Source organism: Peromyscus californicus, unplaced genomic scaffold (genome assembly GCF_007827085.1).
Source record: "Peromyscus californicus insignis strain IS unplaced genomic scaffold, ASM782708v3 Scaffold_2__1_contigs__length_46816999, whole genome shotgun sequence".
Taxonomy (NCBI): Eukaryota; Metazoa; Chordata; class Mammalia; order Rodentia; family Cricetidae; genus Peromyscus; species Peromyscus californicus.
Window position 1 is genome coordinate 12504052 of NW_026294540.1, and position 17937 is coordinate 12521988.

The following is a 17937-nucleotide window of genomic DNA, read 5'->3' on the forward strand; positions in this document are numbered from 1 at the left end:
CCTCCCTCCCTCCCTCCCTCCCTCCCTCCCCCCCCATCTCTCTCTCCAAAGTAGGGTTTCTCTGGGTAGCCCAGGCTGGCCTGGAACTCACTCTGTAGACCAGGCTGGCCTCGAACTCACTGATCCGCCCGCCTCTTAACCCGATCTATAAACACTCCACTGTGTGAGCATGCTGGGAAGCCAAAGGTAGCCCAAGAGATAAGCCAGGCAAGCAAAGTCCAGAGGAAGTGACGGGGACTCTGTCCAGTTGCCAGTGGTGGGAAATGGGAGAATGGGATGCATGGGTAGTGGGAGGTGAACCCCTTGATTGAAGGGCGGACTGACAGGAGGAGGGAGGGGGAACAGGGAGCCAATAGTTTCTCTGAGTGGTCCTCGGGTGGAGGCCCAGGAGAGGAGGGTTCAACACGGTCATCTGGAGCTAGAGACATCTTTGCCACACCCAGTCAAAAGGTGTCCATAGTGGCTGGAGAGATGGCTCAGGGGCCGAGCACTGGCTGCTCCTGAAGAGGACCTGGGTTCGGTTCCTGGCATACACAGAAGGTTGTAGATGAGGTTGTATCTTATAAAGGCTGCAGCTCATAACCACCTGGTCCTCCAGTTCCGGAGGATTCTCACACCCTCTCCTGGTCCCCACAGGCACCAGGCACTCTTACACGGTACGTATCCACACGTGCAGGTAAGACAGACGGATAAAATTAAGTCAATAAATATAAAATACAATGTTTGAGATGTTGATCAAACAGATTTGGGGAGCTGTGTAAATAAAGCTGCCAAGTGGGTAGGTTTGGGGAAGAGATAACTCGGGGGTGGGGTGGATTCGACAAGTCACCCAGGGGACAAAGGGAAGAGACACTGAGAAGGAAGACCCCTGAGAGGGATCCCCAACGGAAAGGCCACCAGAGAGTGACGGGGCCTGGAAAAAAAAAAAAAAAAAAAAAACGCCAACAAGAAAGTGAAATCAAGAGGTGGGAGGGGGAGGGGGGAGGGGAGAGGGGGCGCATGTGAGGAGGCGGCAGCTGGAAGTAGCTGCAGGGTGGGTGGAAGACTTAGGGACGGAAACAGCACGCACAGATGACATTCTGGAAGGTGGTTAGGTAGAAGGGGCAGCCGGCCAGCTTCTCGGATTTCTTGGGGACAGAAAAATGGGGCTAGCCACCCCCACCCCCCACATACCTTGTGCTGTGGCTTCCTCCCTGTGACCGAATACCTAACGGGCACCTTGAAGGAGGCAGGGTTACTCTGGGTGAGGAAGCACCATCCACAGTATCAGGGAATGCATGGTAGCAGGCAGCCCCGTGTTTACAGAGGGGAGGGACCAGACTTCCTTACATCTCAGGGCAGGACAGACAGACATTGGAGTCGAACACTTAACCCTCAAGCCCCATGCCTCTTAAGGACCCGCCTCCTCCAGAGGGCCCCAACAGAGGTACCCCAGTCGCTATAAAGGGAGCCACCAGCTGGGACCAACTGTTCAAACACTGAGCCTTGGTGGACATTTCGCTTCAAATCCTTATCCCTACACTCAGATGCCGTCCAGCCTCCCCAGGGCAGGGAGTTGCCTGTGGCTATGACCCCTCTTCTGCCTGCATTTTGCCTAATCAACTCCTTCTCACAGCCTGAGCATCACCTACACAGGGTGGGTGGCCTCCATCACCAGCCACCCTGAGTGGACGGGCACCCCCATCTGACTTCAACAACACTTCTCTCTCCTCCATTTCCATGTTTGCGCTTCCGCATCCGTTTGTCTGGCTGACTCTTAGAGCCACCGCCCGGCCCCATGGCCCCCCGCTCACGGCACCTAGCTAAAACACAGTTTACTTGATGAGTGACAGATTCTGAGCAAACACTCCAGCCAGACCCGCCCGGAGTCCTGGGTGATCTTGAGCTTATGAACGGACCACTCTGGACCTCACAGACTTCATCTATAGTCTAGGGTAACTGCACCGTCAGCCCCAAAAGACTGTGGAGGTCGAATGAGAAAATGGGGTGCTGATGGTATGGGGGTGAACCAGAGCCTGGCAGGAAGGTGAGGACATCAAATTCACGGGTGTCAAGTTCGCCGGCAGTCTGTGCTGCCTGCTACAGGGCTCAGCTTGGGAAGGATGGGGGGATGGAGTCAGCTGTTAAAAGAAAATCTGAAAAACTTTTTTAATACAGTCTACAAGTCCGTCTCCTTCCTTCTTTATCAACGACACGATTTATTGAGCGGGGAGGCCATATTGACTAAATAAATCTTGGTAACGACCACAGCAGTAATCAATAGCTGCTTATTATCAGTCCAGCCCGGAGTTTCATCTTGTGGAACACAGGCCGCAGGACTGGGGGCGCCATGCCGCCCCACCCTGGTGGGAGGGTGGGCTGGATGGCGGGTAGCACTCGCTATCCATCCAGACAAAGGAACGTTCGAGAGCAGTGGTTCTCCACCTTCCTAAGGCTGCGACCCTGTAATACAGCTCCTCATGCTGTGGTGACCTCCGGCCATACGATTATTTTCGTTGCTACTTCATGACTGTAATTTTGCTACTGTTATGAAGTCTAAATATCTGGGTTTTCGATGGTCTTGGGCGACTCTTGTGAAAGGGTCGTTTGACCCTCCCAAGGGGTCTCGACCCACAGGTTAAGAACCATTCGTCCGGAGACACTGATTACGGCTGCCCAGGCTGCTCTGGGCCGGGGCCAGGATCACTTCCTAGAGTTGACAGTAGAAAGTTGTTTGCAGAGGCTGGGGACTGGCAGAGTGCTCGCCTGGGGTACACAAAGCTCCGGGTTCCATACCCCAGCACCGCACAAACCAGGGGTGGTGGGCACATCTGTAATTCCCACACCGGGGAGGAAGAGGCAGGAAGATCAGGAGTTAAAGGTCATCCTTGGCTACGTAGCGAGTTTGGAAACAGCCTAGGTCATAGGAGACTGTTTCGAAAAGGAGCGGGGAGAGAGAGAGGGAAGGAGGGCGCAGAGAGGTAAATGTGGGGAGTGCAGGGGGGGCCTGAGCAGGGATGGGGGACAGTGGGCTCAGCCCTGCACAGGCACCCCTGGCCATAGTGGATGGAAGGCTCACTCCCAGAGGCCAGCAGGTCCTGGGCGATAATCCTGACAATGCCACTTGTGGGAAATACGGCATTGGACTTGGCATAATAAAATGGGAACCGACAGCGGCTTTGGAAGCACAGAGCAGTGTGAGCCAAGGGTTCTCACTTCTGTCTGGCTCGAATAAAGACACAAGAGCCACCGAGCTGCATGGGCACCCCAAGGGCATGCATGCTCTTACCTCCCAAAGCCAAGGGACCCTCATCTCCCAGCTTCTGGCTCTCAGCAGGCCAAGTAGGATGAAAGAGGCTGATTATGTTGGGTTAGAGGAGGCCATGGGGCACCCGTGCGTCACAGGAACTTAAGTGCCTCCTCCCATCTGATGCCAGAGCAGCCACCCCCACCCAGAGACTTGGCACTTCGGAGAGGATTCAGAGGCCCCAAAGAGAGAGAGATACGGGAGCAAGAGATGCCATGGAGACGAGTTTGGTTTGCGGAGGCTCCAGGCCATGGTCAAGGCCCTCTGTGCCTTATCAAGAGGAGGGGGGCTAGATCTAATACCCACCCTACAGATAAACTGAGGCAGAGAGGTTGCCCAAGGCCTCCCTGCCCAGGTCCAAGGGCAGCTCACACCAGATCCGTCTCCAGAATGGACTCAGTCTTTAGACTGGAGTCCCTGTCCCCACACCCTCAGCTTCTCCTGGATCCCTCTGAGTTGATAAGCACGGTACCTGGTGAGAAATGATACCCAGTTATGTCCTATCCCCAGGACACTGTCCCTAAGCGCTTTGAGGTTCCTATGGCTGAGGCTGGCAAACCTTCACGGGTGGCCCACAGCCACTGGAAATTAACTCATAGCCACATTAATTAGAAGGGGACTGGAATTGGGGTCACCGGTTTCTAAAGCAAGACGCACGGAGCTAAAGATAAACCAGGCTCACCATTGGCCTGGGGGCCGAACGGTTTCCATTAGCTGAGTGCTCCGTGGTGCGACTCCCTGAGGGGAGGAGCGCGGAAGGAAGAAGGAAGAAATGAATGAATGAATGAATGAATGAACAATCGGATCAGCGGGAGCGGAGTAAGGAGTATCCCAGAAAGGATGATGGGGTTCTCTCTAAATGGGCGCTACAAACGCAGGGGTCAGTGAGCCAAAGGAAGAGCTCCGGGAGGGAACAGGTCAGAGGGGAAGAACAAAGGGCCTGTGGTTGGAAGGGGCTGGGTGCTGCCAGGAAGCAGTGACGATACCCGAGAAGAGAGAAGGCAGGAGGTGAGAGAGAGAGGTTCCTGACGGACGGAAAGGAGGAAAACGGCACAGGGCTTGAGGACCAGGCAAGGCCGGACCACAGAGCCAGGGCCCAGGGACAGTGGCAGCTCCCTCAGGGCTTGATGGACACCTTAAAGGGCATTTCCCAGCCGTGGGAGCCCTAGCCAGGCGACCTCGCTTTCTGGTCTGCTGCCTCCAAGAAGCAGACATGAAGATGGGGTGCACAGCAAAGGAAACACCCTGGGCCCGTCCCGGCTCCCCCGTGGACCGCGTGGCCCTTGTGGAGGCTGAGCGGTTGGGACCTGTCACCTTCCCTAGAGGCAGAGTCCTATACGACACTCCCTGGCAACCCCGACCAGCAGAGCCACCCACATGCCCACCCGCGGGTGGGAAAACCAAGCCCCCAAAGAGAAAGCGGTTGCCCAAGGGCACACGGCTAGCAAGCGGCGGAGCTGGGATTTGAACCCCCGGCAGCGCCGTGCACAGTCGTGAGATTGAAAGTGGGGGGGGGGTGAGCGAAGTGGGTTAACTAGTTACAAAATGAAGCGTTTGACGGTTGGAGAGGAGGGGAAGCATCCAGGCAGGCAATTCCCACAGCACAGCTGGAATCTCTGACCACTGGGCCTTTGCACACGCTGTTCCCACCCTGGGGAGTGTTTCCTGACCACGGCCTTCAGATCTCTGCTTGAAGAGTCACTGTTTCCAGAAAGCCAGGTACCGCTTGGTCACACGCCCAACGTCCGGTGACAAGCCCAGTGTCCAGATGTGTGGATCCACCTTGCCCCTGCCTGTCACCTGGCAGCTCCCTGGCACCCAGCCTTCCTGCGAACATCTACGTAGTATCTGTATCCTCTAACCACACAGTTTACAAGTTATCTTAATTATGTTGCTACGCTATTATTTATATAATTACTAATTATCGTTATTAGTGTCCCCACGAGTGGTAAACACATATCCACGGAGTAAAACAATAGCGGTTATAAATTCCAGCTCTCTCTAGCGCTTCTGTGTGCTCGGCTCCCAGCATTGGAGTGTACAACTTCAGTCTGAGGGATATTGCTGCTATCTGCACTTTATAGATGAGCAGCCGTGGCCCAGAGAGGGTAAGTAACTCAGCCCAGGCCACACAGCTGCTGGACAGCAGACATAAGACTTGATCCCTCAACACAGCCTACCGACGACGCAGGTCTGTAGGTGCTCATGAGGGACAACAGGTAACAAATGACAAGCTGCTGAGTGACGGTCCTTTCAGGGAGATCTGCCACACCAAGGAGGCTGGGGTGATCTCTGTGGTTTCCCCGGCCACAGCACGCACACCTCAGCAGCCGACTGGACGAGCCAATCCAGCACAGCGGCTCCCAGGGAGCCATTGGTCCTGTCCAGTTTGAGTGACGGCGGCTCGCACAGTCTTAAGCACTGCTGGGCTCCAGGAGCCCCGGGCAGACAACCAACTCACGGCACAGCGCCTAGGGATTGATTTTCTTCTCTCTTTCTTTCTAATGACAAACGTATATCCGGGAACTGCAGTTTGGTTTGGCTAGAGGATGGCAGAGGCAGGGTGGGGGGTGGGGAGGGGTCTGAGCAGGCAGCCTAGGGACCACTTTTGAAGGCAACTAGCTACTTGACTCTGTATCACACCCGTCTCTCTCCACGGGGACCATCAGGAGCCTTGGGGGTCCCTCGAAGGAGCTTTTTCTGACGCAAGGCACCTGGTAAGACAGCCAAGCAACCAGGACCAGGTAACCTTGACAGCCAGTGACCTTGACCCTCCAGCTGTCCTGTCCCTCGGTAGACCCCCCAATCCTTTTCGAGTTTACACCGGCTGTTCCCTCGGCTGGGAACGCCCTTCCTGGGTCTCACTCCCTTCCCAGCACTCAAGGACACTCATCTACAAGGAAACCAAAAAAGCTGCATTTCTGAGTTAACATCTCCCGTGTTCTCAACACCAACAGCTTTCACGAGAAAATGTTCACATCCCGACTCGTCCACACAGACAGACAGACAGACAGACGTGTCCATGGGCCAGACAGGGCTCCATGCTGCAACCTCCATCACCTCTGCAGGAGGCGGGCCTGCATGATACTAGGAAAGCATACTGCAACACCCAAAAAGCCTTAAGACAGCCTGCCAGGCCGGCAGGTTCTGGCTGCTGCTCCCACACCCTCTAAAAATACCTAGGAAGGAACGAGGCACTTACAAAGCATGATCTCACGCCCCACGCTCTGCCGAACACCGCCGTACTCCATGGAGTAGGAGAATACTAACAGTCCCACTGAAAGAGAAAGGCACAGAGAGGCTAGTCACCGCTCAAGGTCACACAGCTCTGGTGAGATGGGAGCCAGGCAGGGCATCCATCTTAAAGCCGAGGAAACACATTCAAACTTGAAAAGGAAAAAAAAATCCGGAAATGGCTCACGTATATGGCAGATATTTCACAACCAGGACGTGAGGGGGTATAACCACAGCCACCAGGCCCATCCACGGCTATCTTTACCTCCTTTTGTGAATAAAGTTTTATTGACTTATTGAGGATGGCGGGCCACACCTCTTTGCTCTCACTGGCTACAGTCCAGACACACCCGTTCATTTTCATTGGCTAAGGCTCCATACACACTATGGAGGCAGAGTTGGATGGTGAACTAGGACCCTCAAAGTATGTGACTGTCCTTTGTGGAAGACAGTTACCACATTTGGTGGCAGACAACTGCTACCTAGGATGCATAGAGCCACCACACACACCCCCAGAAAGTTCTGAGGTCAACCCGTGGGAAAATGCCGGGTCCCTAGAAACCCTGGATTAAAACCTTCACATTAAAACACACGAGTGGCTGGATGTGGTGGCGCACGCCTTAAATCCCAGTACTCAGGAGGCAGAGGCAGGCGGATCTCTGTGAGTTCGAGGCCAGCCTGGGCTACAGAGTGAGTTCCAGGACAGCCAGGACTACATAGAGAAACCCTGTCTCAAAAAAACAAAAACAAAACAAAATAACAACAACAACAAATAATCAGTCTGGGGAGATGCCTCAGAGGGTAAAACGAGAAACTTGAAAAGGCTTGAAGCAGCCAGGCACATTCACCGCCAGAAGCAGAGAGAACACAAGAACACCACACACACGCATCCTCTTGTGGCTAGCTCTTACACAACCCGGGACCCAAACCAGGGAACGGTGCCGCATGCTTTCCGACTGGGTCCTCCCAAAGCCACGAAGATGATCCCCCCAGACACACCACAGGCTCATCCCTCAGTAACGCTCTTCCCAGGAGACTCGGGGCCATGTCCGTCAACCATCAGAACTAAGCATTGCATCCTGACTCAAAAAATAAGGTGGCTAGGGACTGAGGGAGACAGCTGATGCCAACCACCGGCCTTCCATGCATACCCACAGGCATCTGCACACACACACACATGCACACATGCACATACACACACACACACACACAACATATGCACAAATAAAACTGGGAGCTGTGAGACTTACTTGGCTGTTTGGGGGGAGAGGGGCGATAATTAGAGACTGAGGACAAAGAAGGCCATGGGAGGTAGTGCGGGGGGAGGGGGAGTGGGGGGGTGTTCTAGGCAGAGGGAATACATGTGCAACGGCCATGGGTAGGGGTGGGTTCTGTGTGATAGAGGAGCAGGGTAGAGTGAGTAGGGTACAGAGATGGGGAAGGGGGTCAGGTCATATGGCAGTCACCGGAACAAAGGAATTCTGAGTTTAATGTACGTATCATAGGAAAATAACCTTCCTTTTATAAAAACACTTCAACTCATCTTTGCCAGGGAGTCAGGGAGGCTCAGCATACAATGGACTCCACCCTAAGAATTTCTTGTCTCAGAACAAAATTGCTTCAAGAACCAACAGCCTCCACCATCACCAACACCAACACCGGCCATAGCAGGGCTCAAGCTGGGGCTAAACCATCAGAATGGGACACCTTGAACTGGTCCAGAGGGGCCCACACCTTTCATCCCTACCTCAATCTACCCACACAGAGAGGCTCTGTCATCTGGGAGACCTGAGGTGCTGGGTAATCTCCCTCCACCCTAGAAGACACAGGTCCCAAGGCCAGGATCAAAAGGAGGCTGGCCCAGGGCTGCCTGTGATCCTAGCCCTTGGAAAGATGAGGCAGCAGGATCCAGAGTCCGAGGGAAGCCTGGGCTAGTCAGCCCCTATCTAAAAAAAGAAAGAAAGAAAGGAAGGAAGGAAGGAAAGGAGGGAGGGAGGTAAGGAAGGAGGGAGGGAGGGAGGGAGGGAAGGAAGAAGGAAGGAAGGAAGAAGAAGAAAGAAAGAAAGAAAGAAAGAAAGAAAGAAAGAAAGAAAGAAAGAAAGAAAGAAAGAAAGAAAGAAAGAAAGAAAGAAAAGGTGGGTACACGACCACTTCATGCCCCGCCTGAGCCTCACCTGTCCCAGGCCCCTGCCTCAGCACCAGGTGACCAGGAATGGGTTGGCACTTGGTCCCCTTGCAGAAAATGACATACAAATCCACAGTGTCTGGGCAGCCCCACCCCACCCCACCCCCCCGGCTGCCATCAACCAGGCCCAAACTTAGACCAGCCAAGGTGTTCACGTGTAAGACACCATCTGCCGGAAGAAAGGTTACCTCGCAGAATGTCAAGTTTGAAGATAGAATCCTCTTTTAATGGGCAAGTTAAAAGAAAAAGGAAGAAAGACGGGGGTGGGGGAAGCCAATTATTTTATTTGTGCAGATGCTGGTACACCCCACCCCAACCCCCATGAAACCAGCTCTGCACAGGCCACCCAGACTCCAAAGTGCTCAGCCTGCTTCTCAAACTGTCTCCATCTCCTAAAGTGAAATTCTAAGATACCGCACACACACACACACACACACACACACACACACACACACACACACATCCCCCAACACACACACAATCTGGGGGAGGGGGTGCTCTGCTCATGCCCAGCACTCCAACAGAAAGCCCATCTCTGAGAAGCAATTTCTAACCAGGTGAGAAACCAGGACCCGGGGCAGGGGGTGCCCAGAAATGATGGCTGGGCTCCGTAGAGACATGCTCAACATCTGCTGCCAGCTTTCTGAGGGAAAGGAGAAAGGGCTCTTGTGGTCGGTCTCGGAAACCAGGACGGCAGATGGAATGGCCCACCAGTCGGCTCTGGACGGTGGTTTGGGCTTAACCTTGAGATGTTTCTAGAGCAGGGTCCCCTGATCCACATACCTTCTCCACCTGTCCCCCATTCCCCTCCTCTAATGCTCCTACATGCTAGCCCGGCGCGGCACACCCTTCCTGCCTCCTCCCCGCTCTGACAGACAGCAATTCTACACTGTCAAAGTTTCCAAAGTTAGGAATCACCAACAGGGCTGATGGCTTATTTACCGCCGTCATGGGTAGAAAGGAGGATTTTGACACGTGTGAAATGATAGCACATTTAGGTGAGTCAAGCTGTCACAGGCTCTAATGAATGTCTAAGTACTTCACAGCTGAGAGGTAAAATTTACCTGCTTCTGAACATCACAGGGTTGTAATATTTTAATTCTATCCACACTCCTTTCTGAACTTTGAGCAATATTCCACAAAGCAATACCTGGCTTCCAGCCATTCCAGAAGTTTCTGTAAGACACCCTTTAAAAAGCCCAGCCTTGCTGGCTCATCTTGAGGGCCCCATTGATTCCTCAAAGTGCAATGGCATTTTCCTACCCAAGTCTCCTGGGAGGCGCCACCAGCCCCACCTCTCCCACGAACACAGCTGGGCAAAGGGACCCCCATCCCCTCATTCAAACTGGGTACCTGCAACTGCATAGCTTAAGCGACTCTCTGTGGAGGGGAGAGGAAAGATGGTCTGGGGACCAGGACCCAGAACAGCACTTAAAAGAGAGAGTAGGGATCAAGGAAAATAGAAAAGAAAACCCACGAGCCCATGAATCCAGTTACAACGATAATACACAGAAAAGCCGTAAAATACGCCCGCATTAGTGATGTTCCCCATAAAACCATCCTATAACCAAATGAAATATGCCAGCATTAACTCAGGACGCGATTTTATTTCTTCTCATTCCTGGGCGACTACAAGCAGAGAAGGGGAGAAGAAGGGGAGTGGGGGAGGTGATTGAAGCGTGCCAGGGTGGGGTACCCAGATCCAATGACCTTTGGAGTCATTCCTTAAGTCCCCAACTCCTGGGGTTGTCAACTGACTTCCATCCCACCGAGCCAGCACCAGCACGATCGCTCCACGGTGCTCAGAGAACACGCTGGGGAAAAAAAAATAATGACTAACTGGACAGTTTCCATGTTTAAAAAAAATATATACTTCCAGAGGGCTGAGAGCCCAGCTGGCACAAGGTCACCTTTCTTGTCCCAAATGGGGCAGTGTCAGCAATGTGGTCCAGCCTGGGGACATGGGGCTGCTTTTACTGGCTCGGTCACTTTAAGACTCAGGAAATCAAGCTGCAAGGAAACCTTCAACCTGAACAACCCAGGATACAAGCTGCACTGTCCTCCCAGGCCACCAGCCCTGGGTGAGGGAGCCTCCCCCCCCCCCCCCCACACACACACCCAAGCTCTGGGCCTGCACAGACCCACACAGTTCCTACCTGTATGTCACAATAAGCTGTAGAAGTTTCCTCTCCTCTGTGGAGGGCAAGAAATGAAAACGCAAGGGAACGTGGAAGAGGAGTCACAAGCAGGATCTACCTGAAACGGTCCCTTGGGCAAAGGGCTGAGAGATGGATGCCCAGAAGACCCTGGGCTTTGCCTGGGCAAGGGACCACAGAAGAGTCCGAGACCAGGGCAGAGAGTGGGCAGCTGTGCTGGCCTGGGCCTGGGCGGCTGCATGCTGTAGCTACCACAGTCATTTCTCTGAGCTCTAGAACTATGCAGCCTTTTCAAACTCCCTAGGGGACACCCCCTCCTCTTTACATCGATTCAGATGAGCCCCCCCCTCCTTCCCCGGGAGCCTGTTTGTACCAGACACACAGCCATTGTCTTAATGAGTTTCCACACACACACACACCCTTGCACATCCCCTGCTGGCGAGAGGTCTTAGTGTGGCCGGTCCCTGCCACCTGGACAGGCCTGTCCACCACCCCAATAACCACCTTGCAGCTCAGATCTCCTTTTCTATCTCAGTGTGTTCTAAGACCTTAACAAAAGGCTTGCAGACCCTTGGGGAGTCAGCTGGAACCAAGACTGGGGTGACCTTCCACAAAGGACTCCCCACCAAGACTAGGGGCAGGGAGCATCGAGCATTAACACCCCCAGCCCAGACACCAATGCGGGAAGCCGCACCCAGCCCTCAGCCCCCGGGGCCATCCTCTCTCCCACCAACCCTGCAGCCCGGGGCTCCTGGATGGAAAGCGAGTTATCTAATGAGAATTGTGTTAAGTGGCATTCCCGCCGACCCCGGGCAGATACCGGCGCTGTAAACCTCACCGTGGCAATTCTCTCCAGCAGAATAACAATAGCACCCGGCTAAGGGCTTCCGCCAGCCCAGCTGCTCGCTCCCCTCTCGTCGGCTGCGTTCTTGTCATTCCTTATGTTACAGAACATCAATCATAAATAAAGACGCTGTCCCCCAGCCTGCCCGGGTCTCATTTACAAACATTAGCAGGGAATACGATTACCATTGGCCTCCGTGCCATGCCCAATGTGGCTACCCAACTCCTCTCTCTCTCTCTCTCTCTCTCTCTCTCTCTCTCTCTCTCTCTCTCTCTCTCTCTCTCTCTCTCTCTCTCCCCCCCCCCCCACCCGTCACCAAAGGCCACTTCAGCATCCTTTAAATCAGCAAGCACAGCTTACAGCCCTGCCCATCTCAGGCGGCCACCAAACTGTAACCTCAACTCGGGCGCGGACCAGGAATTGCACGACTCTCGCAGTTATTAACTGCATGCCTGAGTGCCCCGATTTTCTCTCCCCGGCTCGATGGCTTTGAGGGAGGAGGGGAGCGAGAAGTGGGGAGAGAGGAGAGAGGGGCTGGAGCCACTTATCAGAAGCAACTTAACGAGATCTGCGGGGAGATTAAAAAGAGAAAGTGGGTCCGTCGTGTCCCCCCCCCTTTTTTTTTAATCTCCAGACGTGCTGTCACGTCTTCTGGGAATGTCACTGGCCAGGCAGAATGCTCTCAGAGCGCGGTTATCCGCACGGCTTCCCCCGCCCCTGATCGTCGCCGCACCTGCCGCAACTCTGCCCGACTGCAGGGTGTGGGGAGCCTCTGGGGGGGGGGGAGCATACTGAGCACCCGAGTGTGTCTCCAACTGGGGTGCTGTGAAACCACCCCCGCCCCCGGCCCCGCGACCCCCGGGCCTCAGAAAGATGGCAGCAAACATCCCAACCCCGAGGCACCCCGGAGCCCGCGCGCACCCAGGAACGGCGGAAAAAAAGTGCTGGGGCTGCCCGAAGAGCGTCGCCCCAGGGGAGGAGAGGGGAGTGAAGGGGACCAAGGGGGGACCCGGGGCAGGGAGAGCAGGGTGCAGGAGCTGGCGAGGCAGAGCCACGAGCCCGGGGCCGCGGATGCAAAAGTTCCCAGGGGCCGCAGCCCGCGCGCACCTGCTCCGCCCCGCGGCAGGTGCGCAAAGTTGCGCGCGCTCGGGCCTGGGGCTCCAGGCTGGGGCGGGGAGACTGGGATGGAGGCGAAGCGGGGCGGGGGGGGGGGGGCAGAACGGGGGAGCAAGCGGGGGAGGGGAGCAAGATGGGGGAGCCAGCAAGAGGAGGGGGAGAAAAAGCAACACCGGAGCGGGTGGCAAGACAGAGGTGGGAAGGAGAGAGGCAGAAAGCAGGCGGAGGGAGGGAAAGCAGGCGGAGGGGGGGGGGGGTGTGGGGTAGCAAACCGAGGGAAGCTGGGGCGCGGGGGCGGGAAGCAAGACGCAGAGACTAACCCGCAGGGATCGGCCCGGGAGGAGCACCGAGCGTCCGGGCTGCAGCAGCCGGTGGCGGCGGCGGCGGCGGCGGCGGCAGCGGCGGCTGGGCGGCTGCGCAGCCGCGTCCCGCTCCCCGCGCTGCCCGCGCTCTCCGTGCTCCCCGCGCTCCTCCCCGCTCCCCGCGCTCCTCCCGCCCCCCCCCCGGAGGCTCCCCACGTCCGGGCGGCCGATCGAGGAGGAGGAGGAGGAGGAGGCGGAGGCGGCGGCGGCGAACAAAGGCAGGCTGGCCCCGCTCACCTGCAGCCGCCGCAGGTCCAGGCGCCGTCTCGCGCGCGGCCCCCTGGTCGCCCGCGCCGCCCTGGCCGGCCTCGGCCCCCGGGCCCCCCGCGGTCCCCCCTCGGCCGCCATCTTGGGGGCGGGCGCGCGGCCGGGGATGCGGCTGCCGCCAACACCCGGGCTGGACCCCGGGAGCGCGGCTTCCCGGCTCCGCCCGCCCGCGCGCACGCACTTGACTTTGGCTCCTCGCGGCAAACTTATCGACAGCGCCGCGGCGCGCGCGGGTCGATGCGCAGGGGGCGCGGGGCGGTGGGGGGGGGGGGCAGGGGGGGGGGCAGGGGGGAAGAGGGGAGAGGACCGCGCGGCGGGAGCGCGGAGGGGCCACCGCGGGCGACGGGGACCGTCAAGAACAGAGTGAGTGAGCGCTCTGCGCTGCGTGGAGGGGGAGCGGCCGGTCTCGGCGTGGCCCCGCGTCCCGGGGAGCACGGAGCACACGCGCCGCCGGGCCAGCCGAGGTCCCCCCCGCCATCCCGCGCGTCGCACGCTTCCGTGCGCTGCGGGTGGTGGCCGCCAGGGGGCGCTCCCGGAGCCGTGGGAAAGTCTCCCGGCGCCTAGCACGGTGCTGGACGGCACAGGAGAAGGAGCCTTGGGACCTGAGAGGGCTGGTCGTGGTCCTGGCTAGGGACCCGGGACCCTGTGTGTCTGTGGCTTTGAGTCTTCACGGTAGGGCTTTGATCGTTGTTATTTAGCGGGCGTAGCGCACCCCCCAACTTTATCATGCAAGGCTCCCTCCTGGTGTGGAGGGAGCCTTGCCCCTGGGTGCTCTTAGAGAAACCTTTGACAAGAAGGCCTTTTCCCCAACAGACGCTTGGATCGGTTGAGGCTCCCCAGGCCCGCTGGAGGGGCTCCTCCGGAACCCGACAGGGAACCCCCAGCCCTTTGCAGCATAGCCTCCCTGCATTTTCCGTGTCTTTGGAGAATTGATCTTTAGCCCAGGGAGGGGAGATCCAAGCCCCTTGCAGTTCCTCAGACCCAGGACCAAAGAGGTAACAAGAGGTACTATTTCACACTTTCCTCCCCTTTTCTGTGTGTACGAGCAGGCCCCTCCCAACATCTCACCCTCCAGAAGGGACTCAGAATCCCATCCTGCCTAGACGCACCAACCCCCACAACTCTTCGTGACCCTCCTTGCCAGGACCTGTACCCCACACGTCACCCCCCCGTTTACTTCCCCTTCCAAAAGAAGAGCCATAGCCCCCCCCCACACACACACACACCCACACACCCACACTTCTCTGTCAAAAGACCAGCTTTTATGGACAGCCAACCGAAATTATATTCTCTTTTTATGACCCAGCTTGGACTCTGGCATCACTCTTGGTCTGGGACAATAGATCAATACAGTGGGTTATAAAAAAGATGAAGTTTAGAAGAGTTGTAAAGGAGAGAGAATCATGACGGATATTTTTGATGATTTTCCAATATTTGTGTCTCCGAGCACGTGCTTCGAGGCAATTAAAGTTTTTAATGGAATGTAAATAACTGTTTCCTAAATGCTTTAGGAGAAGGTGTGATCGCTCCCAGCCATCCCTCTCGCTGTTTAAAAACTGTAGTGTGATTTAAAGTAGGATACAGTATTTCTCTTACTGCCCTCTACGTTTTTTTTTCTGTGACGTCTGGGCAAATACATTAACTCGGGAGTTGAAAAGACTCCTCAGACCCAAAGCGGAGCTTTCCCAGAGACGAAACGAATTAGGCCGAGTTAGCAATTCCGAGTGGCCCATTTCCCTGCCAGATTAAATTGCACGTGACACGTGGTTTATTTCCTCTCTCGATAACTCTGCCTTCAAATTACAGCTCTCAGTCTGCAAAATGAATTTAAGCAAATTTCATAACTAATGCGGTGCAATTTTTTTTTTTTCAAATGGCTACATTTTCTTCTTGAGGATCTGTACAGCTTGCAGCTCCCATGTCTTTGAGTCTGTTCTTTAAAAACCTGTAATAGAAAATTTAAAAAAAAAAAAAACAACTAGAGATTGTGAGACCTTTTCAAAGCACGTTTAACAAACAGAGCTCCAGACGAAAGAGTATTTTAACATATGCCTGACTTGGCCTCCACGGGACATGCTGCTATGGCGAGACTCCTAAGATGTTGTACCGAGAAGGACGTGTGCCTGGGTGGTATTCCTGCCCAAAGTGCAGAGTCTAAATTTAATTGTGAAGAAATATCACACGATCCCAAATGGAGGGGGGAATTCTCCAAAATAAATGGACTGCTCTCTTCAAAAACAAAATGTCAGTATCACTCCAAACAAACAGAGGGACCGAGCACATATTTCAGGCTGGAGGAAGCCGGAGCAATCTGACAAAGTGATTACAAGGGGTGACCAGGGGTTTTCTTTGTCTCCAAAGGCCATCAGCTGGACTCGATGGCAAACCTGGACCAAAGTCAACAGATAACATATTGTATTAATGTTGACTCTCTGATTTGGATCCTTGCCTTGTGTCCCGTGTAACTAAATAGCTTTGTTTTTAGAAAATAAAAACAAAGAAGTGGGTAGGAAGGAAAAAGGGAGAAGCCATGTCTGTGACTAACTCAAACCATGCCAACAAAGACCTATTTCTCTCTCTCCAGAACCTGAGACCTGGATGGTACACACACTAACATGTGAGGATTCTGTCTCCCAAACACATGGTGTTTACATTTCCTTGAGATGTTTTGGGGAATCTAAAATTGTGTCAAAATTAAGAGTTATAACCACAGACACAAAATCAAGATCTGGTTTTGTTTCAGCCTTTTGGCACCCACATAAAGATTCTGCCAACAACTTCCCTTCATTCCTTACCGAGTCAGGCTGCACCTTTGACCAAGCAGGAAATTGCCACGGCAAACATGCTTACCCAGGAGCGGCAAGGAAATCCAATAATTCAGATTGTTTTAAGTCTGTGATATTTTTAAAATGACTTAATACAGCCGAGTCTCTGAAGAATTCTGACCGTTTTAATGGCGGCAACTTGCAGTCCCACTGAGGAACGGGCTGCTACATAAATACTGAATGATCGTGTCTTTCTGTCTCGGCTGAAACATATTAGCTTTGTTTAGCGGCTTATTGCTTTATTCACAAAATAAATTTCAGCCGTCTCTCTCCCAGCCACGTTCTGAGCACACTGTCAGCCTGCGCCTTATTAGATATGGGGGCTCCCGTTCCAGCCACATCTGTAACCGTCTCTGACTCAGTAATAATGAATTAAGCATTTAGGTATTTACCCCCTAAATAGAGTTAGCTCGAGGAAGTGATATTATTATGGGTGGTCCACGAAAGCCAGGAAATTCAGACTTTCTCAGCAGACAAGTGACCTTGGAACTAAGGCAATTTTAAATATTATCATGATAAAATGCTTTCCTTTTTTTTTTTTTTTGGTTTTGTTCTTTTTTTTTTTTTTTTTTAACAGAGAGAAACTTAAGTGGGTCCCTGATGAGTTCTGGACTCCCAGTGCCACCCACTCCCCCAGATGAATGTTAGGAAATTACAACAGGAACACAGATGCCCTTCTTGGGCAGCCCATCCAGAAAACAGAGGCAGCCAGGATCCTTTGAGAAATTCATAAACGGTACGAGAATCCCCAGGAAGACGCCGGCGGGTCCTCAGCCCCACACATAATGATATTCGAGATCTCAGCATCAAAGCTGAGACAAAAAGAAAATGCCCTTTGAGAGCCCGGCGTCGCCCATCCCAGCTGCCAGGCAAGGAGTGAGGCAAGCCTTGGAATTAATCTGTAAGTGCGAACACCCTGAGAGAGTCAGGAAGAGGGGGCACAGCCTGGCAGGCGCCCGCAGGGGGAGGCTCAGAGAGGCTGGGGCAAGGTCAAGTCCACCGCCCAGCCTCTGCCCTGACTGGCTGCAAGGACCAAGGCAACCATTCCTTCTACCCCATGCTGGCAGCCACCACCTTATAAAGTGCCTACTGGCTGCCAACACTTCACCGATAAATCACAGATAAATCTCAGTCGCTCTCAAAGAGAGTGGCCGGACTAGACGTTGAGAGATCTTAACAACCCAGTTTACCTTCGTGGCTTCTTTTCCTCGTGGGTACCAGTGCGAGAATGTCCCCACGATGTGACAAGGGTGTGCGGAAAGGCCCTGAGAATATGCGGGGGCCCCTGGCTCCTGGTATCACAGTGGGCAGGCAGGGATTGATGCTCCCGGACTGCAAGTGGGGTACTTAAGGTCCGGAGACGTGGCAAGTTTCAGGTCACATGAGTGCAGGGGCAGAGTGAGGACAGGTGCCAACCTTGTCCACGGTGATCCAAGATTGATGGCGAGAAAGAATGGGTCACAAAGTTAGGATAGGGGAGGGGGCCTCAGCCAGGTGCCAATTTCCCCACGACCCATCAGAATCACTGAAGGACCCCATTAGTAGAACAGGCTCTCTGGGCCCAACTCCCCTCCAGTGCCAACACTACTTAAATAAACAATCGCCTTGTCTGTGTGTTGAGTATCCCCTTTCAGTTCCCCGCCCCCATTCACTCTGCACCTG

General features: G+C 54.5%; 1 protein-coding gene across 4 annotated transcripts in view; it reads right to left on the bottom strand.

The window, feature by feature from the left end:
* The window catches only part of Cux2 (cut like homeobox 2), a 194940-nt gene extending 181452 nt beyond the window's left edge, over nt 1-13488 (bottom strand). For 2 of the 4 annotated variants that reach the window (XM_052755287.1, XM_052755292.1), the window contains exons 1-2: nt 13421-13488; nt 6489-6563 (exon numbers count right to left, since the gene is read on the bottom strand). The gene's annotated coding sequence lies outside the window, so the exon portion shown is untranslated. Of the gene's footprint in view, nt 1-6488; nt 6564-11699; nt 11719-13141; nt 13236-13420 lie in introns of those variants that run through there. The other 2 variants (XM_052755288.1, XM_052755289.1) reach the window with 2 other exon arrangements.
* Between the last annotated feature and the right edge of the window lie 4449 nt (nt 13489-17937).